Here is an 8,850-nt window from a genome sequence, read left to right on the forward strand (position 1 = left end):
AAGCTTAAAACACGTCGCATCATGACGTTTTGTGATTTTGTAGATCGGCACTCAACCCCATGCAGTACTTGAGTAAGAGTACAGATACTCCCGGTCAAATTTACTCCACTACAAGTAAAAGTAGCTCAGTCAAAATGTTACTCAAGTAAGAGTAAAAGAGTAATTGCTTTTAAATATACTTAAAGGTAGTGTAAGTGATTTACTTTAGTTAAAATAGCTCTATATTGTGATAGTTCTCATTGCTATAGAGTGTTTGTTCAGTAAAAGGAGTCTCCCATGTCTCTCCAGCTCTTTATTAAACAGAAAATGCATTTTCAGTGCTCTCTCTCCTGATTGGCTTAAATTGTGTCACTGTACAGTTGACATAGAAAACAGAGCATTCTCTCTGTTCAGTGTATGTTTGTGCAGAGTCCTGTGGGTTTGCCGGGAAGCCAGAGCACCCAATCAGAAAGCAGAGCACCCACAGGAAATGTGTCGGTCGGATGACTATTGTGTGAACCTTTGTAACGTGCACTTTTGCACACCTACTGGGACAGGTGCGTAGGAGCAGGCAGCCAGTGCATGAGGCAGGAAAGAATGGTGATCACGCACACTGTCTTCACTGACAGCAAAAAAAATGCATTTTATTGCGAGTACAATGTTTCCAACCAGACATTCAATCAGGTATTTCTGATTAAGGGGTTAAAACTTGGTTGATGTGTGTGTGTGTGACTTGTTGTTGAGTACCCTACCCACCCAACATAAATCGGCATCCATGCCTGCCAGAGATGGTGGTTGCAGAGAGGCAGGTGTTGTCTGCAAGGCATGCTGTTCTTTGCGACCACATCCTCTGTTCTCATGGAGAGCAGAGGATGTGGTCCCAAAGAAGAGGCTGTTATCTGCAGTTTCATATGTTCCCACGCGCACAACCGTTAACTTCACTTTGTCAAAACAAGATGGCGCCGACATGCACAGCGGCGAACTTCACCCTGTCAAAACAAGATGGCACAGAGGCAAGTCGACTTGCTTGGTCTCCACACAAACAACTTTTGATTTCCTATACTGACACATCTGTGTGCCTCTTTAAGTAGATCTCGTGTCATTATTTTTTACAGTACCTGCTTTTAAAAATACTTAAAGTACAAGTAAAAAAAAGTATATTTCTTATTTTGTATATCAATGAATTGCTGTAATGTTTCCACAATACATTTATAGGATCTTGTAACTCTTGTTTCAGAGAAGTAACTCTCTGAAACCACCTGCACTGCATGCTCTGATGTGCTTGTAGAACCACTACGTTATACAAAGCCTGCAGAAACACCTATCCACAAGTTTCCAGTGGAGAGTGGGCGTCAGTTCCGGTTGTAGGCTATAGGCCTACATATGCGATGCCTCCCCCGGATATGTCCCACCAGGCCTGTGCATAGGGCCTGTGCCCCAGTAAATTCCCGCGGAAAGGTACGGAAATGTACTCAAGTAAGAGTAATAAGTATCAAAAAAAAAAAATACTCAAGTAAAGAACAGATCCTTAAAAGCTGTACTTAAGTACAGTACTCAAGTACATTTACTCTGTTACTGTACACCACTGGTAAGTAGTTACTTTGTAGATTTTACAAAACATACATAACCCACTTCAATCTAGATCTACAAGCTCACAAGCTTGTAGATCTGCTATTTTCAAAATATTTTATACATTTGAACACTTGTGAAATGGTTCTGCATAATCAGTACTTTCTACTTTTGGTACTTTGAGTACATTTTGATACCAATACTTTTGTACTTTTACTCAAGTAAATTTTGAGTTCCGGACTTTCACTTGTGAAAGAGTATGCCTACATTGCAGCATTGATACATTACATTATATTACACTTTGTAAAACATTTGTAAAGCATTACACTACATGATACTTTTACTTAAGTAAAGAATGTGAGTACTTTTTTTCCCATTACTGCACACATAGTAGTTATGTGCATATGAACACGTCGACTCCCAAGCAGACACTGGCCACTCCCCCTTTTACAAAGCTTGATATTAAGAGCTGTTAAGGCTGCAGCTCATTTGAACCTCTGTCTCCGTCACCATGCAGATGCTGATCATACTCATCCTGGGCCTCGTGCTCCTACCACATGGTAAGTCTTTTTTTTTCTCCTTTCTTATCCGTTTTAGTTTAACCAATTTTACCCTTTAAGACCAGGAACGCATCTGTGTCACTTTTTGATTTGAGCCAAAAAAATGCATTATTTTACACTTTGGCTATTCAAAAATAGCAGATCTACAAGCTCATAGCGCGGCACCGAGTGCCGCGCTACGAGCTTGTAGATCTGCTATTTTTGAAAAATTATGAAAATGTGTGCAAATCTTTGAATATATATGGTTTTAAAGCGAAAATGTTTTAACTCAAATCTTTGCTTCTGGGGGGTCCCTGGAACAACATATTTTGAGATGGCGGTCGGTGGCCAAATGAATAACTTGAATAACTGGCAGCGGTTCCGGTACAAAGGAGACTCTTTGTGTCTCCTACCGGAACCGCTGCCATTCATACACATTTTTATTGGCTTAGGAATGAGACAAAAACAAAAAGAATATCCATGAATTCAAGCCTGCATGGGGTGACTGATCCATTAAAAAATATATATATTTTGGGGGTGAACTATCCCTTTAATGTTGATATGGCACACCGACTATCAAGACAATGACAAACATGGCGCTTGGTGTCAAAAAGTCTGCCGACCCCTGAAGCCACGCAGATAGCATGTTAGACATCATACTAGATCAGGGCTGATGCAACTGTGATGATGGAGAGGGACACTATATTTCCACACTCACTCCAGAGGAACACATTACATATACTGTCAGAGGGCAGACACCTCTTATCTCTGTATTTTCTACTTTTTCTATGTCACACAAAAGTAGCAAAAATAGCCGATCTACGCGTCGCACTGCAACGCACTTTGAGCTTTAATATCTGCTATTTTTGCTGTTTTTGAATTGGGATCCAGATTTCTTTTGTTGCTATTTTTCAATTGGAATCCTGAAAAATATTTTGTTATATTTAATTTCAAATGCATTTAGTTATACTTATGTTAACTTTATGAACTTAAATACAAATACATTGGACATAAAACAGACAAATAGAATGTTAATACTAGTCATTAAGCTACTAATATAGACTGAAGTAATTAAGACCGGGAACTCATCTGTGTAACCACTTAGACCATTATTTTATACTTTGGCTATTCAAAAATAGCAGATCTACAAGCTCATATGAGCTTGTAGATCTGCTATTTTTGAAAAAGCTTGAAAACTTGTGCAATTCTTTGAATATATATTTTTCCAAGTGAACATATTTTACTCAAATATTTACTTCTGGGGGTCCCTGGAACAAAACATTTTCAGACGGTGGTCCGCGGCCAAATAGGCTTCATATCATTCTGGGGTCCTTGACATGAAAATGTTTGAGAGCCACTGATTATAGCAACATATTTTTTTCAAAAAACTGTTTAGGATTTAGAAGACATTTGTAGAATCCCCCAGAAGCAAAGATTTGAGTCAAAATGTTCACTTTAAAACATATATTATTAAAAGATTTGCACACAATTTCACGATAATAATAAATAAATAAATAGCAGATCTACAAGCTCGTAGCGCAGTACTCGTAGATCTGCTATTTTTGAATAGCCAAAGAAATCCTAAAAAATTACACAGATGCGTTCCAGGTCTTAATGGGTTAACGCATCTCTGATTGTAGTTTTGATTTATTTGGCTATTAAAAAATAGCAGATCTACAAGCTCATAGCGCGGCACCGAGTGCCGCGCTATGAGCTTGTAGATCTGCTATTTTTTGTTTAAATCGTGAAAATTCTTGCAATTCTTTGAATATGTATTTTTTTAAGTGAACATTTGTAACTCAAATCTTTGCTTCTGGGCTGGGGGGGGGGGTCCCTGGAACACAATATTTAATGTTTGCTTTTTAAAAATATATATTTAAAGATTTGCAAAAATGTTCACGATTCTTAAAAAAAAATAGCAGATCTACATGCACATTGCGCGCCGCACCATGAGCTTGTATATCTGCTATTTTTGAATAGCCAAATAAATCTAAAATGACAGAGATGCGTTCCCGGATTGAATGGGCGGTTAAAGGGATAGTTCACCCAAAACATGATTTATTTTCTATCAATTGCACACACACCATATGAAGCTTTGAATTCACAGAGACATTTTAATCATAAAATGATTGTCTCAGGAATGCGACAAAAACTAAATCTTCATGAATTCATCGCTTCATGGGGTGTGTGTGATTGATAGAAAATAAGTGATTTTTTTCGGGCGAATTACTCCTTTAACCAATTAAAAACCGGGAAACCATCTGTGTCATTATTTTAACATCATTTTGCATCACAATCTTTTAACCGCTTTGACTATAATATTATTATATTGTTATACTTTGGCTATTCAAAAATAGCAGATCTACAAGCTCATAGAGCAGCACTTCACTTTGTGCTGCTCTGAGATTGTAGATTTGCATTTTTTTTTTAAAGTTATGAATATTTTTGCATACTTTAATATAATATGTATTAAAATATATATAAAAAGAAAACAAATATATATATATACATACATTGTTTTCTTTATATATATATATATATATATATATATAGAGAGAGAGAGAGAGAGAGAGAGAGAGAGAGAGAGAGAGAGAGAGAGAGAGAGAGAGAGAGAGAGAGAGAGAGAGAGAGAGAGAGAGAGAGAGAGAGAGAGAGAGAGAGATGGGGGTTGGCGGCCAAAACGTTTTGAGAACCACTGATACAGCAACATATGTTTTTATTTTCAGAAAACTGTTATTTGAAAACTGTCATTTTTAGAATCGGCCTCAGGTTTGAATGGGTAATTAGCTTTTAACCCATTCAATCTGGGAACACATCTGTGTATCCACTTTAACCATTATTTTATACTTTGGCTATTAAAAAATACCAGATTTACAAGCTCGTAGCACGTGCTACAAGCTTGTAAATCTGCCAATTATTTTAGAAAAATCGTGAATAATTTGGCAAATCTTTGAATATATATATATATTTAAAGCGAACATTTGTAACTCAAATCTTTGCTTCTGGGGGATTCTACAAATATCTTCTAAATCTTAACAGTTAAAAAAACAACGTACGTTGCTATATATATCACTGTATATATAATATATAACGTTGTCATGTCAATGGCCACCCAAAATGACGTGTATTTAGGCACGGACCTCCCATCTCAAAATATTTTGTTCCAGGGACCCCCGGAAGAATAATAATCAAATATTAGCACACATTTTCACGAGTTCGTTCCTCAAAAATAGCAGATCTACAAGCTCAGTGTGTGATACTCGGTGCCACGCTATGCGCTTGTAGATCTGCTATTTATTTTTTGAATAGCCAAAGAAATCTAAACATGAGACACAGACACGTTCCACAGTCTTTATGGAATAATTGTATGTTTGATATTGTCTACCTGTTGCTTTAGCCTCTGCCTTGAAGTGTCACGAATGCAAGGACAAGGACTGCACCGCGGAGAAAGAATGTGTAACCGGCGACGATAACTGCTTCACGGAAACAAGTAATTATTATTATTAGCAGTGCTGGAAAAAGTACTCAAATGTTTTACTTAAAGGGTCTACACCATGAATTTACAAAATGTATATACATATTGGCCCATAATACATTTTATATAGGTTTAAGCCTAAAAAAACATTCAGATATTTTTTTTCATAATCTGACTGTCTGTCATTCCAAGCCTTTTCAGCTGCAAAACCGGGGGGGGGGGGGGGGGGGTATTCTTACCCTTCTCCGCACATCATATCCAAAAATAATAGGTCTGCACCCCTGCTCTTAGATGTTTACATTTTTAGCGGCCAAGATAATCTAAGCAACGGGTTGAAACAAGCGTTTAATTCGCTTATATAGTCAGCCATGTGGCCATTAAACCCCCGTCTGCATAGCCTGGGTAAACCCCTCCCCCCCCCGAAAACGAATTTCCATGAAATCAAATGCAAATGAGATTTCCGGAGGGAGGGGGGTTTTCCAGGCTGGGAGGGGGGTTTACCAGGCTACCGTCTGCAGGCACTCCCATACGATTGCATTGGGGAAACATGCCACAAGGCTGACTGAAAAGTTATTACCGTACGTCGCACAGTATAAACAAATTAATATATGTTGTGGGCTTTACAGCTTTTGTTTTGTTTTGTTAATGTTATACATGAATGATGGTGCAAGGGAGGTTGATTACTTGCCTTAGTTGCCTGCAATGTGTGTCACCAACTTTTACCACTTTATCCATTGCAGACAGACAGTCACTGTGCTTGCTTGTATAATTTCCACGACCCATACGAGTTAATTCTAGTTTTATATTCATCAATTGAGTCCGGCTTGGTTCAGATTCTATCCCGGTTCTGTCGAGCGAACCACCCGTACGCAGCGCTGATTAGGTGATGCAGCTGTGTTTAGCTTCATTTGTGCTTCGCCGTATGGCGGTGTTGTTGCGTATCGGAAATAGCAGACATACAAGCTCACAACGCGGCGCGTTGCAACGTGTTGTGAGCTTGTAGGTCTGATACTTTCAACGCGCAACACCATGGTACGAAGAATAGGCTGATCTATCAGATAACCACGTGTCTGTGAGGCACACAGCAGCACCAGGCTGTCGGGAATGAACCCACACTGACATTGTCAGATCATGATAAAAAACTTTAAATGATTATGGTAGGTTTTAATGGTTGTACTACTTTATCCAAATAGTAATATTAATAATAGGCTGAAATGATAAAATAGCCTAATAACAGCAAAGTCCACAAGATATTCCTCTACACTTATTTAGTGAGAACATTGCGTCCCATTGCAACATTGCAGTGGAGTAAAAGTACAATATTTGCCTCTGAGATGTAGTGGAGTAGAAGTAAAAGTACTGAAAACTGGAAATACTCAAAAAGTAAAAATACGTCCAAATTGTACCTGACTACAGTACTTGAGTAAATGTACTTAGTTACTTTAGACCACTGTTAGGAGGGCAGTATGAGTCACCAGAACCAAGGACGGGTGTTTTCAATGAATCTCTCATGCAGGTTAAAATGGAGTTTGAAGTTACAACGACTTACAAAACACAACAACTTAAAAACGCTCTGGGGTGAAACAGAGAAGCCTGAGTAGATGATAAAATGACCACAAACATGTTTGAAAGTGAAATATCCCTTTAAGTACAGAAAGTAATAATATATTTCTCTCTCTCTGTGTGTGTGTGTGTGTGTGTGTGTGTGTGTGTGTGTGTGTGTGTGTGTGTGTGTGTGTGTGTGTGTGTGTGTGTGTGTGTGTGTGTGTGTGTGTGTGTTCACAGCGGGTGAAAATGTGGTGAAGGGATGTGCCGTGAAGGCTGACTGTAAAGGCGAAAAGAAGTGCTGCGAAGCTGAATTGTGCAACAAAGACACAGCTGAAGCCACGAGCACATCTGGAGCCGTTAGATCTGCTGTGAGCCTGCTGCTCCTGGTCGGCCCCATGGTTCCTGTCGCTCTGATCATCTGAAGGATTCTCTCTGCTTCAGTTTGACCCTCATGTAACATCTAGTTCATACATGGGCAACTGGCGGCCCGGGGGCCACATGTGGTCTCCACCTTCACTTAATGCGGCCCGCAGGTTAATATCAGAATACTGATATATATTATTGATTTACAATTCCAAACATGCAAACATGACCCGCCTTAAATACTTCAGTCTATATTAGTAGCTTAATGACTAGTATTACAATTCTATTGTCTGTTTTATGTCCAATGTATTTGTATTTAAGTTCATGCAGGCTTGAAGTCATGGATATTCTTTTTGTTTTTGTCTCATTCCTAGGCCAATAAAATGTGTATGAATGGCAGCGGTTCCGGTAGGAGACACAAAGAGTCTCCTTTGTACCATAACCGCTGCCTACCGGTCCACTGGTCATCAACGTATTGGCTTATTGTATTGACAAAAACAAATAAAAAATATCCATGAATTCAAGTCTCCATAGGGGGACTAATCCATATAAAAAGAGTTATTCAAGTTCAAGTTCAGTTTATTATTTATTATGCCCCAAACTGGGCAATTTATGTTACAGCAGATAATAATAATAAACTCCAAGACACAGTAAACATATACATACACAAGACATAAACATAGACATGATCACAAGATCCAGATAATAATAGCTACTAATACCTCCTCCTGCCTCCATTATTGATGGCACGGAATGTTAGTTGTTTTGGGTGAACTATCTCTTTAAGTTTAATTATGACACAGCGTCAACATGTCCTATTCTTTAGAAACCCTTTCTTTCACATCAGGATGTTTGATCACAGACTCAGAGCAAGTTTGAATGAATGTATAGAAACATGTGCAGGATGTAATTTGTATCTGCTGTGATGTGAGGGGACGATCAGTTTAACTGACTAAACTCTTTTTCAGTGGTGTAAAGTAACTAAGTACATGTACTGTACTTAAGTACAATTGTGAGGTATTTTTTACTTTACTGGAGTATTTCCAGTTTTCAGTATTTTTTACTTCTACTCCACTACATCTCGGAGGCAAATATTGTACTTTTACCACTGCTTGTTATTCCGTATTTTGATAATAAAGCTTCTGTGTGCAGCATCCATCCATTAGTATTAACAATATGTATTTACAATTATAATAATAATTATTATTATTATTTAATATTAATATTAATATTAATACTATTATATAATATTATAATTATACATAATGTAAATGCCATTGCTTATACACTATATACTGTATTATATTATTATACTAGTATAACTACAGAAGCATTGCATCTGGATATTTCTGAAGCAGAAATACATTTCATATCAGC

The 8,850-nt window shown here is 37.9% G+C and overlaps 1 long non-coding RNA gene across 1 annotated transcript; it reads left to right on the plus strand.

Annotated features, from left to right (window-relative positions):
- The first annotated feature begins 2,036 nt into the window (after positions 1-2,036).
- LOC308103981 lies at positions 2,037-8,631 on the plus strand. The gene is made up of 3 exons (XR_013934783.1): positions 2,037-2,108; positions 5,485-5,577; positions 7,348-8,631. It is a non-coding gene; the product is annotated as an uncharacterized lncRNA (long non-coding RNA).
- The last annotated feature ends 219 nt before the right edge of the window (positions 8,632-8,850 follow it).

Source organism: Gymnoscopelus braueri, assembly GCF_963280865.1.
Source record: "Gymnoscopelus braueri genome assembly, chromosome: 16".
NCBI lineage: Eukaryota > Metazoa > Chordata > Actinopteri > Myctophiformes > Myctophidae > Gymnoscopelus > Gymnoscopelus braueri.